The sequence below is a fragment of the Phyllobates terribilis genome, unplaced genomic scaffold, assembly GCF_046119375.1.
Source record: "Phyllobates terribilis strain yellow unplaced genomic scaffold, ASM4611937v1 Scaffold_11__3_contigs__length_659146591, whole genome shotgun sequence".
Taxonomy (NCBI): Eukaryota; Metazoa; Chordata; class Amphibia; order Anura; family Dendrobatidae; genus Phyllobates; species Phyllobates terribilis.
This window is the reverse complement of record NW_027362771.1, coordinates 303,653,462-303,679,623: the sequence shown is the minus strand read 5'-3', so window position 1 is coordinate 303,679,623 and position 26,162 is coordinate 303,653,462. Positions and strand designations below refer to the sequence as shown.

The window sequence follows — 26,162 nt, the reverse complement described above, 5'->3', positions numbered from 1 at the left end:
AGAGCTCTGGCTGGGCCAGTCAAGAATGGTCACAGAGTTGTTCTGAAGCCACTCCTTTGTTATTTTAGCTGTGTGCTTAGGGTCACTGTCTTGTTGGAAGGTGAACCTTTGGCCAAGTCTGAGGTCCAGAGCACTCTGGAAGAGGTTTTCATCCAGGATATCTCTGTACTTGGCCACATTCATGTTTCCTTTAATTGCAACCAGTCGTCCTGTCCCTGCAGCTGAAAAACACCCCCATAGCATGATGCTGCCACCACCATGTTTCACTGTTGGGATTGTATTGGGCAGGTGATGAGCAGTGCCTGGTTTTCTCCACACATACCGCTTAGAATTATCACCAAAAAGTTCTATCTTCGACTCATCATTTCTCATAGTCTGTGAGTCCTTCATGTGTTTTTGAGCAAACTCTATGCGGGCTTTCATATGCCTTGCACTGAGGAGAGGCTTCCGTTGGGCCACTCTGCCATAAAGGCCCGACTGGTGGAGGGCTGCAGTGATAGTTGACTTTGTGGAACTTTCTTCCATCTCCCTGCTGCATCTCTGGAGCTCAGCCACAGTGATCTTGGGTTTCTTCTTTACCTCTCTCACCAAGGCTTTTCTCCCACGATTGCTCAGTTTGGCAGGACGCCAAGGTCTAGGAAGACTTCTGGTGGTCCCACACTTCTTCTATTTAAGGATTATGGAGGCCACTGTGCTCTTAGGAACTTTGAGTAATGCAGAAATTCTTTTGGAACCTTGGCCAGATCTGTGCCTTGCCACAATTCTGTCTCTGAGCTCCTTGGGCTTTTCCTTTGAGCTCATGATTCTCATTTGGTCTGACATGCACTGCGAACTGTGAGGTTTTATATAGACAGGTGTGTGCCTTTCCAAATCAAGTCCTATCAGTTTAATTAAACACAGCTGGACTCCAATGAAGGAGTAGAACCATCTCAAGGAGGATCACAAGGAAATGGACAGCATGTGACTTAAATATGAGTGTCTGAGCAAAGGGTCTGAATACTTATGACCATGTGATATTTCAGTTTTTCTTTTTTAATAAATTTGCAAAAATTTCTACATTTCTGTTTTTTTCAGTCAAGATGGGGAGCAGAGTACTTTAATGAGGAAAAAAAAAATTAACTTTTTAAAATTTACCAAATGGCTACAATGAAACAAAGAGTGAAAATTTTTTAAGGGGTCTGAATACTTTCCGTACCCACTGTATCTATCTATGTATCACACACTTCTAAACCTTGAAATTGCAACACGAAGGAGGAAAAGTCAGGGAATTAGAAAACTTATAGAATCGATAGACATGTTAATGATATGCAAATGATGAAAAATATAAAACCTAAATTCTCAAAACATCTCTATTTATTTACTATCAAGTATGAATGCCATGCACAGAAATCCCTGCACTTCCATACATTGGCATGTTGGCATGTTTTCACTGAGCCTATTAATAGTTATCTGAGGAATGTTCTGCCACACTGAATGCACTTTGGCATGCAAATCATCAAGATCCGCTGCTGGCAATTCCCTTTGCTATTGCCGATTTAGGACTTCTCCGATGTGCTTCATGGGAGACAAGTCTGGAGACACAGCTGGTCATAGCAGCATGTTTAGGCCCCACAGACTGCTCAAAGTACAATGAGCAACTTGCATCCTGGCATTGTCATATTGAAAAATGACTCCGGGGACACTTTGGAATAATGGCCGTACCACTGGTTCCACAATTGTTCCATTCTGTTCTGCAAGTGAAATTGGGTGTCACATTCTAGGCCTAAGGCATTAAACTGAAACTGTGTCTGCACAAACCATCAGAAGATGTTTGCATGACACTGGGCTACGAGCCAGATATCCAGATACATGTGTTCTATTGACCTCACACCACTGCTCTCAAAGGCTATCATAGTGCAGAGAAAGGCAGCAATGGAGGCTCTAAAATAGGTCAATCCTCTTCAGTGATGAGTTCCACTTTTCTCTTGGATGCAAAGATAGCCGAAGATTGGTCTGGTGACCACATGGGCAATACCATGAAGAGGCCTTCAAGAGGGAATGTCACACTGAAACTGGTCCTACTCCAAGGATTATAGTATGAGGTGACATAACAATGTAGCCAGATCCCTCTAGCTTTCATTACAAGTACACTAACAGATTAGCATTCCATTGATTTGATGGTGGAACCAGTAGTACGTCCATTTCTCCAAAGTGCCCCAAGAGCTGTTTTTATCATGAAAATGCTGGGCTGTATGTTGTTCATCTTACTGTGAGCAGCTTGCATAACCTATACACACTAACTTGGCCTGCAGCGTCTCCATACTTGCCTCCTATGTAGCACATCTGGGAAATCTTTGTAGTCAGCAATTGCAAAAGAGCTTCTAGTAGCAGATCTTGATGTTTTGCGCACTCAAGTGCATGAGCATGACAGAACCTTACTCAGACAACAATTAATAATGTCATTGATAGCATGCCAATGCATGTAAATGCGTTTATTTCTGCATGTGCCGCTCATACACTATACTGAATAAATAGAGATGTTTTGATAATGTAGCTTCCGTTTTTTCTTCAATTCCATATCAATGACATGTCTATCAATCCTGTGATTTCCATAATTGCACAACTTTCCTTCTTGGTGTTGCAATTTAAATGTCAAGGAGCAGCACAAGCAAAAGTGCCAGTACAGGTGAACGCCTAAACTAAATAGCAAATAAGTAAGAATGCTTTTGAAAATAGAAGTGTCAATAGTTTATTTTCATCAATTAATAGAGTGCAAAGTGAATAAACAATAGAAACATCTAAGGGTATGTAGTCTGAGTCTTTTTGATGAGATTTTGGAATGGCAATTGTGTGGACGCTCCAAGTATTTTATGAGTTTGGAGTTTTTGATTAGGATTTGGAGAGTTTCCCCTCAGTTTCTACTTCAAAAACTCATCAAAATCGATATGTGAACATACACTAAATCAAGCCAAAATTTGGAGTGACCACTCTTTGCCTTCAATACTGCATCAAATCATCATTTCTTCTAGATACATTTGCACACACATTTTGAAGGAACTCAGCAGGGAGGTTGTTCCAAACATCTTGGAGAATTAACCACAGATCTTCTGTGTATGTAGGTTTGTGCAATCCTACTGCCTCTCCATGTAATCCCAATGCGGAGCCAATGATGTCCAGATCAGGGCTCTGTAGACACTATATCATCACTTTCAGGAGTTGTTGCTCTTTTGAAGACAGTCCTTAAAGACATTGGCTGTATGTTTGGGGTCGTTGTCCTGCTGCAGAGTAAATTTGGAGCATGTCAGATGCCTCACTGATGGTACTATATGATGGTTTTCATTTACTGTAGATCTTTCTCTTGTTCATTCACTTTGCATTTTGCCAAATGATAAAAGTGAAGTACTTTGCGGCATTTTTCCCACTTGTCTATATATCTACTATATAATCGGCTTATCCCGTCTGTCTATCCGTCTGTCCAGGAAATCCCGCGTCGCTGATTGGTCCGGCCGCGGCCAATCAGCGATGCGGGATTTCAGAACAAGATGGCGGCCGTTAGTGGCTCATCTGCCGCACGGAGGTCAGCGGTGATGCAGCCGGGAGATGACCGGCGCTAGCCGGTCATCTCTCGGCTGCTCGCAGCATAAGTACCCCGACCGGCGGCGCCGCTGACCTCCATGCGGCTACCATCGGAAGATCTCCCGACAGCAAGTGTGAAGGGAGGACGGGGGAGCGGTGCCGCCGGTCAAGATACTTCTGCTGCTCGCAGCCAGGAGATGACCGGCGCTGCTTGCAGCGGAAGTACCCGCACAGGCAGCGCCGCTCCCCGGTCCTCACTAATATGGTCGCCGGCCGCAACCAATCAGCGATATTGGAGCCAAATTTAAACACCGCTATGCTGATTGCGCCCAGTCGGCCGCATACATATTGTAGAATACCCGATGCGTTAGAATCGGGCCACCATCTAGTATATATATGTATATTTATTTATTCATATATCTCAAAAATACAGTTGGTATTTTTTATTAATTTGGCAGTTTGCTCGAATTTGGCAAGGAAATTTGATTTGCATTTATTCTATTTGATGTGAATTTAATGTGTCATATTATGGTTAGGGTCTAGGTAGTTCTGAAAAACACAAATTAAAAATTGTCCCACTGCTGAAGCTCTTCATCCTGTCATCTAATCTCTTCCTGGTGGTTCTGGTGTCTTGTCTTCTTAGATCTTCAGGTTAGAGGTGAGGTGACTATAATTTTTTAACCCCCTTCTTCACCCATAGTGAACCGGCAAAATGGTGACCACAATTTAGCTGGATTCGTACAATGCAAATCACAAAAAAATCTAATTTAAGTGAATATGATTTTTTGAAAAAATAAATTCCAAGTGAATTTGATTTGCTCATCCCTGTTCGTGAACTCTTGTAGTCATCAGTTGTGGAATCTTTGTTCTACAAGGTTTTTTTTGTAAACTTTACAAACCAGATACTGAAATTTTGTGGCATTAATCTGTGAGCCACTGTGAAACATGATTGGTATGTACTTACACCTGCATTTTCAAACACAAATCCCAAAATTTGGTGTTCTGGGCTCTACGTATCTCTCTCTTGCAGTTTGGCTTCAATTATATTGTGGCAGAGAAGTAGAAATCTGGGTTTTATATTTCATCTAACAGCTAGTCTTTTTGACTTTGGCTTTTTCTCAATTGCACATTCTGTTGATGAATCTCACCAATTATAAAAGTAGGGAAAAAATCCAAGCAGAAAATTGAAGTGAATCTAAATTATCCCAGTATTTGTCCCTAGTGACCCGGTGCTCAGGCAGCTTTCTTTACTAAGATCCAGGTTCTCTTATCTTGTGCTCTGACACTGTTTTAGTTAGGAATTGATGATGGCAACTTGAGACTTTACTACATGCACAAAATTGAATTAGGAACCCAACTGCAGGTTTAATCAGCTGCATTAGGCATACCAAGAACACTTTCGTTGACCTTTGCATTTTCCATTGTGTAGTTCTGCTAATAAGGGAAAACTTTTTTTCTTTGTAAAGCATAATTAGCGTTTTTCTTTAAATTACAATTTTGAGAAATCTAGCTAATTAGCTGGATACAAAATCACAGGAATGGGCTTAAGTTCTGGTGACTTCAAAAAAACATGTGCACATGCATTAACTGTCTGCATGCTGATCTGAAATTCCTATGTTACAGTTGTTATATGCTGTGTCAATGGCCTTTTGTGTTCTTTGTAAGACATAAAAAGCCAAAATACTGGGGAAGATTCAGTAATCTAAACTAATCTAAACAGTGCTATAAATTTGTCTCAATTTGCTCCAAAAAACAGGCATATATACCTTGCCACAGATTAATTTTTGCTTTTTGGATACTTTTTGTGTATCACTAGACAGTTTTAAAATGTGTCTAGAAAAGGTGATGTTGTTAAATAAACTTTTAAAAAGCGCCGCATTGTTATGGCAAAAAATTGGTAAACCAAATAAGAGATGGTGCACATAGAAAAATGTCTAACAAATCTAGCAAAATATATTGTACATAGTGCATCGCTGTGATAAATTTAGTTTAACATTTGCCTGCTTGGTTTAGCTTAAAGCTATCTAACAAATTTAAAGGGAATCTGTTACCCCTGGGACGTATATAACCTATTAATATGGGATTTCAGAACAAGATGGCGGCCGTTAGTGGCTCATCTGCCGCACGGAGTCTTACCTGTATGCCTCATATTAATGGTCTTGTTGTTGTGAAATCTTATATTATATCTTTATGCTAATGCTTCTTTCCAGACCCCGAAGCCAGAAGGAATCCCCGCCTCCTGTCTTCATTATAATAGTACCCCTCTCCCTTGCACGTCACAGTGTCCTGTGATGTGTAGTTACGGCGCTGTAATCCCACACCTGCTCGTTGAACTCCCGCCACGATCCTTCCTTATGGGAGAAAGTCTCCGTGACTCGACGGCACCTGGGCACAAGATCACGAAATACACTAGTCTGTGATCTTCTGCGCAGGCACAGTCAAGTCACGGAGACTTTCTCCCATAGAAGGGAGGATCGTAGAGGGAGTTCAACGGGCAGGCGCAGGATTACAGCGCCGCAACTACACATCACAGGACACTGTGACGTGCAGGGGAGAGGAGTACTATTATAACGAAGACAGGAGGCGGAGATTCCTTCTGGCCTCGGGGTCTGGAAAGAAGCATTAGCATAAAGATATAATATAAGATTTCACAACAACAAGACCATTAATATGAGGCATACAGGTAAGACTAGATTAATTTATATCGCCTGTATGCCCATATTAGTAGGTTATATATGTCCCAGGAGGTGACAGATTCCCTTTAAGGCTGTGTGCCCACGATGCGTTTTTCAAGCGTTTACGCTGCGGAAATTCCGCAGCGTAAATGCTTGGGAAACGCTTGGTAAACCTTCCCCCATGGTCTCTAATGCAATTTCGCACTTTCAATGCCCATGCTGCGTATTTTTCCGCAGCGTTTATGCTGCGCTCAAAAATCCGCAGCATGTCCATTAATTTTGCGGAAGCGCTGCGTTTTCGCCGCCATTGACTTGCATTACAACGCGCCAATTTCGCAAGACTGCATCTGTACTTGCGTAATTGGCGCGTTCTAATGTGCGGATGGTACTCGGGTGTGGAGGACAGGAGACTCTCCTCCACACCCAGGTACCATAAAAAAAAGAATAAAATAAAAAATAAAGATTATATTCACCTTCCGACGGCCCCCGGACTCCTGCTCTTCGCTTGCCGACAGATCGTGCAGGACTGAAGGACCTGCGCTGACGTCACAGTCATGTGACGGCAGGTCTTTTCAGTACCGCGATCTTACAGTCGCCAGCACAGGAGCGCAGCAAGTCTTGGGGGCCATCGGAAGGTAAGTATTAGTTTATTTTTTTATTTTTTAACCACTCTCTCGGGTCACACTATATAAATCCATGCCGTTTGCATGGATTTATATAGTGTGACCTAGTTGTCACAAGCACTTTCCAAGTGATGCTAAAATCGCTTGGAAAGCGCTTGTCAACCCGCATGCGGAAATGCCAGTGAATAACGCTTCACATCTGCATGTCCCTGGCAGGAAAACGCATGTACAATCCGCATGTACAATCCGCATGTACAATCCGCATGTACAATCCACATGTACAATCCACATGTGCAATCCGTAGGTACAATCCGCATGCTTTTTTTCTGCCAGGGAGATGCAGAAACGCTCAGGAAAAAATCCTGAGCATTTCTGCATCGTGGGCACATAGCCTAAGAATAGAATAATAAATTCTCCCAAAATGTTTATACACTACAGCTACTGCCTAGCAAGTGATTTGTCCAGTAGTTGACCGAATATACTGAGTGAGGAAGCTGATGCCCTCTCTGTAACTTTGAGTGTTGATCATAGAGATGTTTTCTGCAATGAGCTATACACATAATGAATACAAATGATCCGATTTATCAAGCAGTTTTTGCCAGTTTTCTGCTGTATTAGTGCTTGTTTTGAAAGCTCTGCCTACTTTTTGAAACGTGTGAGGAGCTTGTGCTGAATGATGCAAGGCCAAGCATATAAGATGACAAATTCATTATAATTTACGCATTTTGACAGAAATGTACTCCAGTTCCTGACTGGCATACATCTCTGGCGGTTGTGCACAACAGTTGAAAGGAGAGTTAAATTCATTGAGATGCGCATCCCTCTTAATGAATTTGGTGCATCTTAGCTAAGAGCACACTTTATAAAGACTGGTATGCAGAGCATCAGTCTTGATGAATCAGGTCTATATGCATTATGCCAGCAGTCCCAACTTGGCAGAATGCCTGGTATTTTTAGCGTATTTCTGGGCAGAACAGGGGTGGGGCTCAAATGTCCCATAATTTGGCATTTCAGTGTTGGCAAGTATGTACATTGTAGATTCCTCTCTTGGTGTGGTAGCCCTAATACACAGAAAGTTAATATTAATGTTTACTTAGATCTAGAAATTATCTTCTGCTCAATAGTGAAACAAGAGAAAGACACGTTTATTAAGTGTCGGTATACCATGCCAGTGGTGCCAAGTTCTAGGCTAGTTATCAATCTTCACTTTGAAAATGTGCGGCACACATCCAAACCATATCTAATGAAAACCCATGATAATTTCCAACTAAAAATAACTTTAGTGATTTTGCGTGAAATCACATTTGGCTTCTATTTTAGGAATATTTACTCGGTAGTAGGCATGTCCCAGTAGTGTATGAATTAATGCGTTTAAGTATGCCGTGCTGCAGAAGATGGATATTTTTAATACCCGTAGAATCGTCTTAATTTTATTCCCTAGTTCATTACTGTGACGGAATATCCAATGGCACTTTTTCGTTTCGACTGTGGCATCAATGAGGCAATTCCTCCTGTGCAGTGTTCTGCTTCTCACATCTAAAGATGACTAAGATCCCTAATTAAAAGAAGAAAGAATAATATGCTTTCCCTCCCAGCCCCGGCTAATGATTTCACCACGTTTACCACCGTTCGCAGGGTTTCTGAGTCCAGCTCTAATTGCTGGCAGAAATCCAGACACTGCCTCTTCTAAAGAGCCATTTGTATCAGTGACGGAGGGGCATTTCAATTCACCCCTATTAAGAATTGATACAGAGTTTAGTGGCTACAGTATAAGTATCCATGATATATTTATAATTATATACGTATAGACTTGCATGTTCTTAGGAGGAATTAGTGGAGGTGTGGTTCGTAACTATTATTATACAGTTTTTTCAGTAGCCACAGTTTCAATGTTCTCTTCCTTTTATTGTCATGTATTCCGACTATACAAGTTTTGTCTTATACATTAGAGAAGACAGGATCAGACAAAATTTCAATTTGCCGGTTCACGCTGTTTTTCTCAGGAAATTCTAGCAACCAAGACCGCTGGATTTCAACGCTGCCACCGATCCAAAGATGAGATGATGGTTGGATGGTGGGGAGTGGAGGGGCCAGATAGGTAAGTATAAGGTTCTTTTTTTATTTTTTAACGTTTTGATGGCATTTCATGGTTCAGCGGTCACCATTTTGCTGAATCCCTGCAGAAGCGAATAGCAAAAATCCACATTATGACGAATGTGAATTTTTGTAAAATTTGAGCAGAATTCAATTCCACTTGAATTTATTCGCTCATCTCTATAATACAAGATGAGCATAAATATATGTGTATATATATATATATATATATATATATATATATATATATATATATATATATGTATAATCACATGATAAACATACTAATTAGTAATGGAGACATACAAATTGTAGCACTATTGGAAACTGTGTTCATAGGAGTGTACCTGGCGTGATAAATGTTTGATTTCGCATGTGTCTACATACTGTGAGATGGGATTGGAGAGGAACGAAGTCATGTCACCGCCTCTCTGCATAGCCAATGTGGAGGAAAAATCTAAAAAATATGTGCTTATTTGTAATGATAGGTACATTTTGTGTCTTTGTCTAATCTTTAGGTGGATGTTGACATCATGTACATAATAATAGGAATAATGGAAATGTGTGTACTCAAATAAAATACATAGATATAAATGTATACAGATGTAGCCTTTCTTAAACTAACAAGCAAGAAAGATAACACATGCAGAAAGTTATCTAATCTAACAGTTTATTTTTTAAATTCAATGGCTTTTAGTGGTGTTAACGCCTCATTCAGACATCCATTTTTAACTTGTGTGTTTTATCTACGGCTAGAGTACGTACCCATTATAATCTATGGAGCTGTTTACACATTTGTGTTTTTTTTCCGGACTGTGTGCTTGCAAAAAAAATCATGGAGACATTTCCATTTTTGATCCGCGTCACAGATCAAAATTAAAAATAAGGTATTTGAAAGTGCCAACAAAGTGAATGAGATTTCTTGGCTTATTTTTGGCATTGGTTTTCACCCAATATAATGAATGGGGGAAAAACACATAAAAAAATGCATAAAAAACTCTGTAAAAGTAGGTATTTTATGCTGCATTTTACCTGCCAAGAGAGACGCGTTTGGGGCTCAGAAATGTGTGTAGCAAATACTTAACGGGTGCACATAAACTAAGTGTCAATACTTTTCTGCATTATGATGTCCTTGTCATTTTAAAAAAGGCTACAGTAGCAGGTAGCATCTAAAATCTCCATATCTCCATAACTTGCCTTCCTTTATGTTATTTTTTCATTTTGACGACACACAAAATGACTTTTCTCATGACTAAAGGCTAACTACAGACGAGTATATGAAAAATCATCCGCGTTTCATCCAGAAAACTCTAACTATTTTTTTTCTAATTTTCATCCGATTTTCTTCTGTGTCTGTTTTTTACTTCCATGTGATATCCTTGTGATATCTGTTTTCATACACCTACACTAATAAATGTACATGGTCAAATACAGTTTCCTAGGTTTAGAGTAGAAATGTGTCTGTAAAGATCGGATGTTCCGTGTGGGATCTGTTTTCTTTTTAGGCGCCCATAGACTTGAATGGATGAGTCTCATCTGAGTCTCAGAAGAAAGTAGTGCATGCTGAGATTTTTTTTCTCACGGTCAATCGGAACAAGAAAAAAATCGTTCCTCTGGACAGCCCTATTGAAAAATGTATGATGTCCTTGTGCTATCTAATTATAAATATGATGGCACGTGTCCGATTTATATTTCTCTTCTGCATGAGCCCTAAAATGAAGTGATATCTAATACTTGTCCGCTTATTATCCTGTGCCCTACTACAGGGACGTAGTATTGTGCAGATTACTGGTGTGCTATTTGGAGACACTGATCCTGGAAGACCCACATAAAGATCACCTTGCCAATTTGTGTATGTCCTCTGTCAGATATTTCTTCTTAGTGGTCATCATCAGCACTAATGAGATTAATGGAAATATGTTCTCTTAGACAACATGGTAACAGTTGTCAGATGCAAAAACTAAGGGTAGGCCACTCTGTAAGTCAAGAATAATACAAACAATCAGGTCAGGCAGTGATCGTAACTTGGATACATTGGTCATTTTTCTATCGTTGTCGTCACGTCGTCACACATTTATTCAAGAAATAAATGTTTGATACAGAGAGAAATAGTAACACTCCTTGTCCATTATCTGCCTTTAATTCTACAAACCAGGGACAGGTTGCAAGGAATGTGACATCTGACAAGTGTATTGGAAAGACTGTGGTTTCTAGGCAGTATATCCCTGGATTCCAGCTCTGACTTAACTAATCAGGAAGCAGTCTTCTCTCAGACAGGTGTTAAATTTGATTTTTCTAAAACTAAGTTTAAGCAGAAATTCTATCAACCCTCCTAAGCCATCTATATGGGTATTTGAGTTATAGGAAGCTGAATAAAATGATACCTTGATATCTACGAACCAATGACTTGCCTTCAGCTTCCATATGCGCAGGAGCCGCCCAGTCACACAGAAGGTAGTTGAGGCTAGTGTTCATAGAATCTGCACATGCCCGAAATTTCATGAATGGATCAATTTACATACAAAGGCATTGTTAATAGAGATGAGCGAACCCGAACTGTAAAGTTCGGGGTTCGTACCTGTCCGGTGCTTCTCCTGGAAGTCTGTTTACAGTTTGGGAGTCCGGGGAGAGAGAGATTGCGAGAAAGAGAGAGAGAGAGATTTCCCAGCTCCAAAGTTCGGGTCTCCATTGTTTTCAATTGGGTTCGGGTTCTGGTTCAAGTTTAGGTACTGTTCTCATAACCGAATCAAACTTTAAACTAAAGTTCGGTCGGGTACGGGAACCCAAACGTTAACGGTCCGCTCATCCCTAGTCATTAAGCTTTTTAAATACGTTTTGGAAGCAAACTTTTGGGAAGATCTCTGTCCCACCCAGGGATCTTAACATCTAATCTACATAATAAGAAAAATGTGGATTTTCCTATTATAAGCCATCGCAGATATCAAGGTATCAGTTTTACCTGCATGCCCATATAGATGGCTAAGAGGGTTGATCCTTCTGACAGATTGCCTGTCAGATTCCCTCTTTAAAGGACTTATCAACTTTCAGAAAATCTTGGTCCCCAGGTGCATTCTGTTATAAAATAACCAAAATCATGCATTACTCTCCATCCTCAAGTGCAGTACTAAGTTTCTGCTACTGCTCCGTGGCTGATTTTGGCTGCGGCACTGACATCACGTCGATAACGCAATAGCCAATCAGTGAGCTCAGTGGCTCGGTCTGTGTAGACTGGATGCCCTGTCCAGAGCTGCCGACCTCACTGAGTGGCTGCCACGCTGTCGACGTGACATCAGTACCGCAGCCAACAGCAGCAAAGAATCCGTGCTGGAGCCAAGGGCAGTCTGTGCAGAGTGGTTTTTATTTGTTTTTTGTTTTTTTTTCCAATAAACTGCATCCAGTGACCAAGATTTTCGGAAAGGGAACAACCCCTTTAAGTATTTATTATGTAAGGTATTCTAAGACTCATTTCTTTTTTGGAAATAATGGAGCAGATTTTCTGTACGCCTGCTTTTCAGTTCTCTAGCTAAATATGCTGTAATTGACAGGAGAGATATCTTTTCTTGTGAAGGTAAAATGGTGACAATACAAAAAGCTAGCTGACCTAAAGTGCAGAACCTTATCCCACTTAGTGACACCCGAGCAGCATGAACAACAAAAAGGTTAATAAGTCTAGATGAAACAAGTGTGGAGGTGTATAGTGTCTGGAGGTTGCACACATTCCTTCCTGCCCACTGCCAGCTGTCCGCTCAAAATGCCAGTAGAGCTTAATGATCTGCCAGGCTACTGGAAGAATGCCCTGTCTGTAAGCCAGTGTCAGGAGCCATGACGGCTGCTCACCCAGCCCCTCAGCTGCTGACTCCGGTGGAGGCTATATATTGGATGATTGTTGGTGATCTGGGACTCAGGGACCAAGGTACAGGACTCTACTAAAAATAGATACATCCTTATGAAAACTGAATGTCTCCCAGAAACACAGGATTAATATTAATTGAGGAAGGGCTGAATTTTTGAGCGCACTCCCAGGATCTAGCCATAAGCAATGAGGCACACAGCTCAATGCCATATACAGCTATTATCTGCCTTTGTGAAATAAATAAGATGTCTAACAGATGTTGTTATGATGTGGTGGTAGGGCATGTGATAATCTGCTGGTAATATACTGATCTCATTGTCACTTGATGAAATTTGCTATATTCGAAAATTGATTATCTTTATGTCTGCCCTCTAAGGAACACATTGCATTTGCTTTTAAAGGGATTTTGTCAACAGGTTATTGCTATGGAATCTAAGAGTAGTGAGAAGTAGGGGCAGAGACCCTGATTCCAGCAATGTATCACTTACTAGGCTGCTTGTTGCAGTTTCAATTAAATCAGTGTTTTATCAGCAGACACTAGAGGACTAATTTTCTTGTGCCATGTAGTCATCTTGTTTTTTGCAACCACACCCCCACCACGGATTGGCAGCTTTCTGACTAAGCACAGTGCACACAGAAAGCTGACAATCAGTGGTATGGGCAGGGTTATACAGAGCTCAGCATTCAGAGAACTGCTAGATCTGCACCAGATAAGGCACCCTTTACATGTCCGTATAATACTGGTACCAGAGAAAATCATACCAGTATCATCTGTGTTTTGGGTCAGTGAGCCATCAGTGTGTCATCCGCGAGCCATCAGTTTTTTTCCAGTACAGCTTAATAAAAATCAGTTCCAAAACTTCTCCTATACTTTGCAATCTTAAACATGTACAGCACACAGACAGCACATGGATGACACACAGATGCCATCCATGTGCTGTACGTGTTTTCCACGGACCCATGGACGTGTATTGGCCCTTGTCCGTGCTGCTGGTAAAAAACAGACATGTCTTGGTTTGGTTTGCACAGACACACGGTTCCTGCACATCCCCATAGGTTATAATGGGTACGAAAAAAAACAGATGCCACACGCGCTGCAAACTTGGACGTGTGATAAGACAGTGATTTTATCAAAATGACAGCAAACAGCCCAGTAAGCGATACATTGATGGAATTAGGGTCTCTATCCTTACATAATGCTGCTCTCAGATTATATAGCAAAAACCTGGTGAGATTTCATTTAAAGAAAATGATTATGTAAATGGCTATGTATTTGGTAACTAATTAATATTAATGCTATTCCCTAGTATATTCCATTGTGTTGGATTCATACACAGCGTCTTTGTGGTCTTTTTTGTTGGTGTTGAAATTCATGGGGGTGGGTTGAGGAATTTATCAAATGAATTTACTCAAGCTTTCTGGAGTCAATTTTGTGCATGTTTTTTTATCAACAATTTCCAACTTTTTGCAATTTTACGCTACTTTTTTCACTTTTATTAAGTGGATAGAAAAGTAAGCATGGCTTGCGAATAGATCTAAGCCAGATTTAAGGATTGTCACTTTTTGAAAAGTAGCAAAAAAAAGTCAAAATACTTGTGTTATTATTTTCAATTCTTTTAAAAAATCTGAAAAAAAAACATCTTTAGGCTGTGTGCCCATGATGCGTTTTTAAAGCGTTTCCGCAGTGGCAAAAACTCTGCAGAAACGCTTAAAAAACCCATGGTAGAAGGCCCGCCATGTTCCCCAATGATAATCCGCATGTGCTGTGGGTTATCATTGCGGAAAAAAACGCAGCACTACCAATTATTTTGCGGAAGCGCTGCATTTGTGCCGCCATTGACTTGCATTAGAACGCATGTATTCCGCTTCACTAGATAAGCACATGCGGAATACATGCTTTCAATGTGCGGATGGTACCCGGGTGTGGAGGAGAGGAGAGTCTCCTCCGGACCCGGGTACCATAGAAACTGTAAAAAAAAAAGAATAAAATGAAAAATAAATATTATATTTACCTTCTGATGGCCCCCGGTGCTCTCGTCCTCTCATGCCGGCAGATCGCGATGGACTGGAGGACCTGTGCTAACTTCATAGTCATGTGACGGGTCACGCGATGCTGACGTCGGCAGGTCCTTCAGTGTACCGCGATCTGCCGGCATGAGAGGACGGAGTGAAGCAAGACTCCGGGGGCCATCAGAGGGTAAGTATAGATTTATTTTTTATTTTTTACCATTCTTTTGGTCTCACTATATAAATCCATGCCGTTTCCATGGATTTATACAGTGTGACCAAGTTGTCAAGCACTTTCCAAGTAATGCTAAAATCGCTTGGAAAGCGCTAATCAACCCGCATGCGGAAATGAAGAACGCTTCACATCTGCATGTCCCTGGCAGGAAAAACGCATGTACAATCCGCATGTACAATCCACATGTACAATCCGCATGTACAATCCGCATGCGTTTTTTTTCTGCCAGGGAGATGCAGAAACGCTCAGGAAAAATCCGGAGCATTTCTGCATCGTGGGCACATAGCCTTAGAAGCCCTAAGGGTGGCAGTTGGCCAGATGTTGTCTGTAACCCTCCACATTGGCACTGAAAAATGGCTGTACATTTGCCATGTATAGTTGAACCACCTGGTGCCCTTTGGTTATCTCCCGCTGTCTCCTTCTGGGTGTTCTGGTGCTTCTACATCCATGATGGTTGCCTCAGCAGCATGGAGAACATAGTGGTAAGTCTGAGATGTAATGCCCATTCCTGTGCTGTAGAGGCATGGTTCTCACTTCCCGTTTCTCCCAATGATACTGTGGTGGCCGTTTTGGAAGCAGGAGGACGAGACTGATGAACTCAATGGAGGTGGCTGTATGTAAGAAATGTACAGTCACTTTTTATTGCTGGGATAGCGGGTGATACTGTAGTGCATTTAACATTTTACCATCATAGTGAGTTTTTCCTGTGCCATTTTTTTACTTTCTGTGTTTTTTGAGTCATTGTATAATTGAAGCATACTGTTTGTCTCTGGATTAAAATACACCTGAATAAATGTTTTTGGTGCAGGTTTTCGTGTCATTTTCACATTACAATGAACATGACTCTTAGAGGAATCTTTGAATAACCAAGAAACATATGATCTGTAATGTAAAATATAGAAAAAAAAATTGACCAATGTTGTAATTTTTGAAATCTGTAATGTCTCAGTTGTAACATTTTTCCCCACTCCATGTTTTGGGGATGCAACCTAAATCTGCGTTAGAAGATGACTACCCACAAAAAGAGGGCTAGCAAATAACACATGTTGGTCTACAGTGAAAGTCATCATGTAATGCTCGGTGGTCATAGACAAGAACAGTAAACTCCGACAGGCACGTCCTATGCATCCATGGAGATGTGCTGTCCAAGCATCATCCTGGCCGATCCTGTAATGAGTAGAATCAGCTTATTATATGTAGTTTACCTGTGATTGTCAGAGCCCAGGTGAAGTCCCCACAGCTGAATGGGCATCGAGTCAGGTAGCATTGTTAGAAGGTATCTACAGCAACCGGGGCCTTGATGGCTGATTCCCTGAGGATGTGAGATAAATGAACGGAGAGACTCACATTTCCTGCAGGAAAACAAAGAAATCTGCTTCTTGTTTGCTGCCGAGTAAACACATCCATCCTTGCCAACTTCACCTACAGCTTGGGACATGGTTTTAAAATACCACAGCTGCCGCATCGCGTGCTTATATGCCACTTACCTCAGCCTTGTAAGTAGGCCTGTAGGAGGAAATGCAGCAAAATGTCCTTATTATCTATCTCTCTATCCATTATCTATCTATCATCTGTCTATCATCTATCTACATTATCTATTATCTATCTATCTATCATCTGTCTATCATCTATCTACATTATCTATTATCTATCTATCTACAGTATCAATTATCTATCTATCTATTTACAGTATCCATCTACTATCTATCTATCCATCTATCTATCTATCTATCTATCTATCTACAGTATCAATTATCTATCTGTCATCTATCTATTTACAGTATATATCTATTATCTATCTATCCATCTATCCGTCTATCTATCTATCTGTCCATTACTATGTCTATCCATATCTATCTATAGATCTATTAATCTGTTTATCTGTATATCTATCTATTAATCTGTTTATCTATCTATCTATCTATATTATCTATCTATTGATCTGTTTATCTATCTATTATCTATCTATCATCTATATATCTATCATCTATCTATCTACAGTATCTATCTATCTATCTATCTATCTATCTATCTATCTATCTATCTATCCACTATCTATGTGATATATGATGTTGCGATCTGCTCCGTCCTTGTAGGATCAGTTGCATTATACCCAGCATTGCCTGTGACCTGAATAAACTCTGTTTCCAGTACAGAGACTGACAGCCTCTCCAGGGCAGGAGGTTAGTTCACTAAAGTCAGAGATTCGCCTCTTTAGTGTTCTCGTTGTCCCCAGGTGGTGGAATGACACCACTTGTGTGTTGTGTTACAATTAGCGTGGTAATTAAGACACCCACTGTATCGCTGATTTGCATTTAGTCCAGCAAGATGCGGAGCAGAGGTATCTCCTGCAGGGGGAGTCTGGCATCAGAATGCTTTATTCCTACAGAAGTGGTGATATTTCCATATATTCACTTACAATTCCTCATTCAGGATTTGATACTATGTCTGATATTATTCATTGTACAGTCCGCTGTCAATCTGCAATCGCTCTATTAAAAGAATAGTGTTTGTTGTTTTGGCTGACAAATAAGTAAGTTCCAATAACTAAATGCTGCAAAAATAATCTAGATGTAGCACTTTATATATGGCAGATTTCCTATTGTTTTACAAGGAAGATCCCTCGACATATGGTGACAACAATGTACAAAGTTTAAAACTTGAATTTTCTCCTTGCTTGATCTGGAAGGGTCATTACTATCAGTCTGAGTTCACATGAGCATATAATAAAATCATCCTAAAAATCATCCTAAAAATGGACAATTTTCATCTCAATTGTCATCTCTGTGCAATCCGTATGGCATCCAATTTTTATACATCACCAGTTACTAAACTTTACAAAACTAAATATAGTTTTATTAGTTTAGTGACAAGTTATCCATAAAAATCGGTCGCTATACAGTTAATTGGTAGGGGTCCGATTTTTTTGCGCATCCGTAAACTTGAATAGGTGAGTCCCATCCAACATATAGAAGAAACTAGTGCATGCTGCAATTTTTTATTTTACACACATATTTGGTCCGTAAAAAAAATTCTCATTTGAATATCCTAATTGAATAACATTAGTCCCATTGCTGGCCCTGTGGTGTCAGTTTTTGCACAGATAGCACTCGGACCACAAATATGGTAGTGTGAACTTGGCCTGAAGCAAAGACAATACTTGGCCTCAAATACTAATGAATAGAACTGGACAATATCCAAAACACATTGATGTACATATAAGTGAATGTATGTAATCAAATGAAAAATGTTTACACTGTAGAAACAACAGGAAAAATAAAATACATTATCAAGCAAAGAGGATATGTCTGAAATATTCACCAGTATCCTAAGATCTCATTCAGACCTTTATTTTCTAGTATGTGAAAAAAAATGGATAGATTTTCATCAGTGTGCTAGATCCACTTTTCATACACTTTTGGCCCATGTTTCCGTTTTTACCCTTGGTGACATCTGCTTTTCCCATATGCAACAAAGAAAAAATTACTTGAATGACACATACAGAAAAATATATTTTTGTATCGTGTTAGTCAGTAGATAGAAAAATATTAAAATTTGAAAGTCCTTGTTGGTTGATACTAGTGATGAGCGTACCCGAACGGCGTTCATGCCGGACAGTTACTGTTCGGTGCTGAAAGCTGAACACGGACTTTTCCCAGAAGTCCGTTGCAATGTTCTGAGTTCCAGAGGAAGAGAGAGAGGCATATACCTGATGAAGAGATAGAGCGGACCCTTGGAAGTTCTGGTCCTAGTACCCGACCCAAACTTTAGTCCAAAGTTCGGTTTGGGTACCGAACTTGAACCAGAACCCGAACCCCATTGAAAACAATGGTGACCTAAACTTTGGAGCAGGAAAATTATCTCTCTCTCTCAGGGACTTCCCCCAAAACTTCTGGGAGAAGTCTGTGTTTGCTATTATGCAGCGGACACTAACTGTCTGGTACGAACTCGAAACGTTTAAGTTCGGGCTTGCTCATCTCTACTGAGTAGTCTCATAAGCTTGCTATTTGTTACCATCTTTTCAGTTAGCCATTAAAAGGTATCAATCACTGAGGACTCTTAAATCTTAATATTTTTGAATGACACATGGATGGCCTCTATGTGCTGTCTGTTTTTCATAGACGCGTGGAGTTTACTGGGTGAGTTTGATCCGTAATTCAGATCAAAAACAGATATATCTCACTTTTTTGTGGGGAAAAAAAACAGACGTGACCAGTCACATAAACTATAATGAGTAAATATTCTATCCGTGTAAAGCGTGGACAGAACGAGTATGGAAAGTGACAGATCCCCTTTAACCATTGTCAATATACTGTATAGCAGCGTTTAGTGAATTCTTTGTCTTGAAATGTTTTATAAATAAAAATTATTGTGATGACCTCACCGATTTCTTACAAACATTTTTCATGTCTTGGTACAGAAACGTACATTATGGATAGAAGTTATTGAATAACGAAAGGAGGTAAAACGAGCTCCTAGGTGCCAGCTGGCACAGTCAGTAGGTATGCCAGAAATTCACACCAAGCATATGCTATCCTCTTTACCCATTATTGTTCTCAATTATAGAATTAATTATGAGATTATAATTCTAGTAGGATTAGTAATTGAGTGCTGTTAAAAGTAATATATTGGTTTATATTATGTGTGAATTTCATGCAATACCTAATTTATAATTTGCAAAAAATAGCACAATCTCCCTCTATGAGAGATTAATAAATCTCTTAGGATAATCTGATAAGATTTGGTCGAGTTACCTTATGGCCAAAAGTAGTACAAGTGGCAAATTAGATCACTGTTGTAATGTACATATTCCTTTCTTGTTGTTAATGTAGAAACTTAAAGATAATGGACGCATGGAAAAAATTATTATTATGAATATTATTTCTTGTTAATTATTAACATTGCACTAAGTTTCAGTCTGCATCCTTCATTCCTTCATTCATTGTCAGACCCTTGATATGTAGTTTGAAGCCTGCTCAAGGTTTCAGATTTTTCTCTTGTGGGAGTGTCATTAACAGTAATATATGCTGGATGTGAACTCTGTGTATTCAGAATGCTGCTGTCTTCATTAGCTCATGTATCAGTACAGCTTCCTTCCTGCACAAATTTCCTCTTAATGTGTTTTTCTACTTTTCTGTAACCTATTTTCTCTGCCAAAAAAGCCTTTCATTTCACTGCTGCTGTCTCTAAGGCTAGGGTCTTTCATCAAAGAAAATCTGGCCGATTATGCTATTCACACTCTGATCAGAGTTTGATCATAGTGTCCTCAGATTTTCTCCAATGTGGAGAAAATGTAAAAAAAAATATCTCCATCTTTTCCATTCTGTCACTTCATGAAATCGATGTTTTCCACAGACTCATTGACTTGTGATCCAAATATTGGATGCAAATCGAGCTTGCTGCATTTTTTTCTTAAAAAAGAAAAGGAAAATATCGGACATGTTTACGGCCCCGTAGAATAACATTGGTCTGGTTGTCGGATCTCTCTCGGACTGGAAATACTTTTATCTGCACATGTCCTTACACTGAGAGATGGGAGTAGTGGAGCAAAGAGCCATTAAAACTGGTCAGAGCTGATGGAATATTTGTAATATTTTAACAGAGCACTCAGCTACAGAAAGAGTTTGCAGACACTCTGCTGCAGCAAAATTGTAGATGTTTTGTAAAGAAAACTATTTCGAAAGAGGATTGACTTTATAATTATGACGTAAATGAAAAGGTAAAATCAAGTTCTGTGAAGTTGCACATATCCTTATAAGACCGGAGTACATATTGAATTACATAAGTATTCTGATGGGGATTTTCAAAGTAAATATAACAGCCTCAACAAGTTTAACTCATCTGTTTTACTATGTATGCAGTTGGCATTGTGAAATCTGGTGGCAGTGGTTATATACAAAATATTGGTCTATTCTGCACTTTGGAAAAGAGATAAAATGTATATGTATGTAGCTACCAGGCTATGCCTAACTCTTAATTCTTTACATATGCCATCATTATTAGATCTGTGATTTGATGCTATGTATCTCCACTGATTGGCTGTTTAAAGGGGCCTCTGGTCATTGTTTAGCATGTACAGCTCAGTAGTTTTGGCGATGTCTATACCTTGAATTACAGCTTCATGCCATTCAGGTAAATAGAACTGAGCTATGATACCAGGCACACTTAATACTCATATATGCATATTCTGACTCCATAGCTAGGCTACAAATGTGGGGCTCTTGAGACAGCATTTCTATGGATGTATTGAACCATTACTCACATCAAGAACTTTGTCACTTAGCTTCAAACTCGACTGCAGAGACATGTATAAGGATTCTAGAAGAAGTTTATTCTCAGGCTGAATTATTGTATATGCACAATAGCAACAGGTGCAGTAGCTACAACAGCTGCTGTAGCTGCAACAGCTGCTCTAGCTGCAACAACCATAACAGCTGCAACAACCGCAGTATTTAAAAAAACAGTTCTGAACCAGAGATTTACAAAGATGAACATCAGACAAAGATGGCTGACAAGTACTGACTGGGGAAGAATGAAGGTGTTACGTACATCAGAGCTGGGCTACAGGGAGAGAGATGGGGCAAACCTCTAAGAGGCAAACTGATTACATAGAAGTGTAACAGCAACAATACAATGACAACACAATACTGTATGATTCCCAAGTCGTGGGACATGACAATGTAGTTGTGTTACATTAAGTAATGTAAATATTAGCTGCTGCAGCCTCTTTAAATAGCATATCAGCATGGGCGACAAAAGCCTGGCCCCAACCAATCTAATATTGATTGCTTATGTCCTAAGTGTAGGGGGAATCCTTGGAGGTCAAGCATTTTTCTCCAAGATGAACATTTTCTTGCACTAAGGTACAATGCTAACACGATCTCCCCTCCAGCATTAGATATACTGCACTCTCTGGATTATAATAAGATCATATATTATAAGTACAACATGATGCAGCATGTCTGCACATTAATAACAGAATTTATCTTTAATGTATGGAATTATTAGAGGTTAAAAAAGGTGAGAGAGTGCAGGTGCACTGTTCACTGCTTATTCCCTGGATTTATGAGCATGTGTGCTGACGGAAAAAAAGCTCCATTATTTCTAGTGCCAGAGCGCTGAATCACTATAAATGAAAGCTGCAGCCATGTTTAATATTAAATGCTATGTGCTACAATATAGTGTCAGCAGACATTTCCATATGCTTCTGTTTGCAGCCAGTCAGGGCTGTTCTTCATGGATTTCAGCACATACTGTGCAATCCAGGTTTTATTTGAATGGAGCGCAATGTACAATGTACGCCCTTCTAAGCCTGGCCTGCTTTAAAATCCGAATGCATCACAAGGGACTAACAATGTATGTGTGATTTAAAAGATGAAAAAAAGGCAGAAACTGATACATCAGAGCTGCTAGTGGTTTACAAAATGAATGTGGCCCACTTGTGAATTTTCAATGGCCGGAGGGCACTATCCGTTTTATTCTCAGAGATCATTTCTTTTATAGCATCTGGTCCGCTTGAATACAAGTATAACAGGGAATGTCCTGCATGTTTGAAAATAGACAGTGTTCCAATATTGTGAGCAAGAATTAAATAAATATAAGACTTTATTGGTAAAAAATCTAATATTGCTTCTTATGCTAACTTCGAATTTTTAAAGGGTTTTTGCAAAAGAAAAAAACAAAACAAGTTGTCTCATATCCATAGGTAGAGAATAAGTTACTGATTGCTGGGACTCTGGGCAATGGAGCTCTGGAGCCCTAAGAATGGATGTGCAATGCATGCTCAACCTTCACTCCATTCATTGTCAGTGGGACTGCCAGAAATAGTCCAGTACAGCACTTGACTTTCTCCAACAGACTCATAGGCAATGACTGGTATACGCGCATGCATACACCCATTCCATTCAAGATGGGGCTACAGAACATCATTCCTCAAGGTTCCAGAGACTCAGTCTCGGTAATCGTTGGGGATCCCAGCAATCAGCAAGTTTTCCCCCTATCCCTTTAAGGCTATGCTTTATTCAGACAGGCAGGCTCTGTGTGTGTGATATATATATTAGGTCCCATCATGAAAATGCTATAACTACTCTTTTCATTTTGGGTAAAGTTTCCCTACTTTCTTATGATAAAATCAGAAGTTGGGACTAAATTAATTCAGAGCCATGCTATGTCAGTGTAACTCCATCATCTGAAACTTTTTTTTGCAATCGAGTAATGCTGTATTACCACAACCTGCCACAGGGGGAATTAACGTTCTGAAATGAGTATTTATTAGACTAGGGTCACACCAGTGTATATTCGCTCATCTGAGAGAATTGGGTCGATTATGCAAATCACACTCTGATCAAACTCTGATCAGAGTGTGATCCAAATTTCTCGGATGTGGAGAAGATGGAAAAAGAAAATTCCATCTTCTTCATTCTGTTAATCAGTGAAAATTGGACTGCTCTCAGATGTCATCCGAGTACAGTCTGATGTTTTACACGGACTTATTGACTTGCATAACTGATAATCGGATCCAACTTGGGCCTGCTGTGGCCTGGTTGCTCTAGGACAGAAAATACTGTCATGTGCACGAGCCATCAGAAGAACTATCCTATATCAGACACAGAATAAGGGCTCATTCACATATTCAATTTATTCCCCATGTTCAATTTCTTCCACATATGAGAGAAACGGACCAATTATTCTGATCAGATTGTGGTCCAAGTGTCATTCATTTTTCTCATATGTGGAGGAAAAAAAAAGTTTCTCCACCTTCTCCTTTCTGACAGTCCCTGAAAACTGGACCGCACTTGGATGTCATGACTATCACAGGTAGAAGTGCTATCCATGTAATTGCACTCGTACGCAAAAATCGCACATGAGATTAAGGCCTAATGGAGAATATATGGCAGGAGCTTCTCATGTTTTATGTGCAATAGGTTATATATGATTTTAACTGTTGTATATTTGTAACTCTTAACTTTAGTAGCATCATATATTACTGTATGGCATAGGGGAATTTGTACAGGGGTTGGTTCCATGAGACAACCACTTAATGCTTTTCTTTTACATTACCGGAAAGGATATGTCTTGTATCAGTGGAGTGAGCTGTGAGCCCTGTGCAAATGGAGTAACTAGTCTCAGCTTTATATGTGCACATGTTCCATTCCATTATTGCTATGGCTTTTACATCCAAGCATGGCCTGCTCTTCTGATGCTCGGAGTAGTTTTCCAGCGGATGTTTGCAGGTGCAGCACCTGATCTCTATTCTGCACGTCCTATCTCCAGCCCTACTTCTTGTGATTAATGGCGCTCTCTGCTCTGTTCTCCTTATCAGCAGCACAGTTCCCGCTCCTCTTATATGCACACCTTAGCAAAATAACAGCAGTAGCTTTTTCCTTCCCTGCATTGGCCTCAAGTTATTTGGACTTTTGCAATATGTGTTTCCCTTTTATTTAAGTGTCACGGTGTTGGGAGCGTGTTAGTAAGGCCCGTGTCTCTTCTATATATTTTTCTGCTCTTTTGTCGGCATTGATGGGAATAGATATGGATGTAGAAAATACTAAATGGGAAATTCTTTCCCTCTGGAGGAAGCAGAATAATAAAACTTTAACTAATTTTCATGGCAGTAGAAGCTGTGAACTCTTTTCTAGTAGCATTGTTAGCTGCGATTAGGGAAGCTGCGAGTCTGCTAATTATATTATGAATGTGATGTTTTCTGGCCATGTACAATGTGGAATTAAACAAATAGAAATCTGTTAACATTCCAGTGAGCAAAACGTAAGATAGAAGTAGGAAAGACAAGAGGAGTCCAGGACACCTGCGAATTTGGTGATGATAACCTCTAATGGCAACTGGAAGTATCTGACAATAGTGAAAAAGGGCAGGAAAAAAGGCAGGCGACATAAGTAAGGGTCTGTCTTATGGAGCGTTCAAGCCTCAAAGGGAATGTATCACCTACTGGAAGTTATTTTTATAATAATTACACATATCGTGATACATATTCTCAAGTTCTAAACTGTTTGTATTAACTCTGATTGTAGATGCTTTCTTTTTCTAAACATGGAATGTGTTTTACATATACTGTATTTTAATGTACATTATGTGTTTCCGTGTTAAACGCTTCTCAGATAACTATGTTCTTCTCGCTCTCCTTTCCCTCCTTCTCTCTTCCCAGTTTATCCTTTCCCTATTTAACCTTTCCCCTCCTATTTCTCATCTTTTCCTTCCCCCTTTCCTTTGCCTATTTTCCTTCCCTTTCCCTCCTTTTCCTCTCTTTTTCTTTTACCCTCCCTTCCTATTCTTCTCTCATCCTCTTTTTTCCTTCCTTCTTTACTCTTCCTTTCCTTATCTTCTACCTTCTCCTTTAGATTAGATAGGTTGTTAAGGTATAGCTTGTTTTTTTCTTACCTTATACTCTTGCACTGTTTTTTTTATAATATCAAATGTGTTTTATCCCCTTTATGTTTTTACCCGCCCCTACTATATAAAAAATTCCCCTTAATAAAAACTATTTAAACATTAAAAAAAAGTTTTATAAAGTTTTATTTTTATACATGATTATGGAGGCTGCCAATTAGGCTGCTCTTCTGTTAACAAACTTCAGAAATATGTTATATTCCACATTCACACAGTATTTGGTCAGTAATTTACATCAATGTGTTTCAGCCCAATCAAGAGTGGAACAATCAGAGGAAAAGTATAATAGAAACACGTCACCACTTCTGTATTTTTCACCCATTCCTAGCTTTGGCTTACAAATACTGATGTAAAATACTGACCAAATACTGAACGTGTGCACGTGGCCTGACTGTAGCCACATGGACCATATATAGGTTCTGATTTATTGATGCCTATAGGAAAGTTTGTGATCAGTCACTATATAGGGAGAAGAAGGAGCTATGATCATCTCCTATTGTGTTACCTTTAATCCTGTCTGTGATGATAATGAGTTAAATAAAAGTGATCTGTATGGAATAGAAAGTAGCAGCCTAATATTAAGATTAGTGGCCAGATTAAAAATGTCAAAATTTTAGGATTTTTTCTTTTAATTACCATAGTCATCCAGCACCTCCTTGCGCCTAGCATCTTTGGCGTCTCCATCGCTAACTAGGCTGTAAAATTCGGATGTCACA

General features: G+C 39.7%; 1 protein-coding gene across 1 annotated transcript in view; it reads left to right on the top strand.

Moving 5' to 3' along the window:
• PLXNA4 (plexin A4) overlaps positions 1-26,162 on the top strand; it is a 1,035,275-nt gene that overhangs the window by 252,227 nt on the left and 756,886 nt on the right. The window lies entirely within an intron of this gene.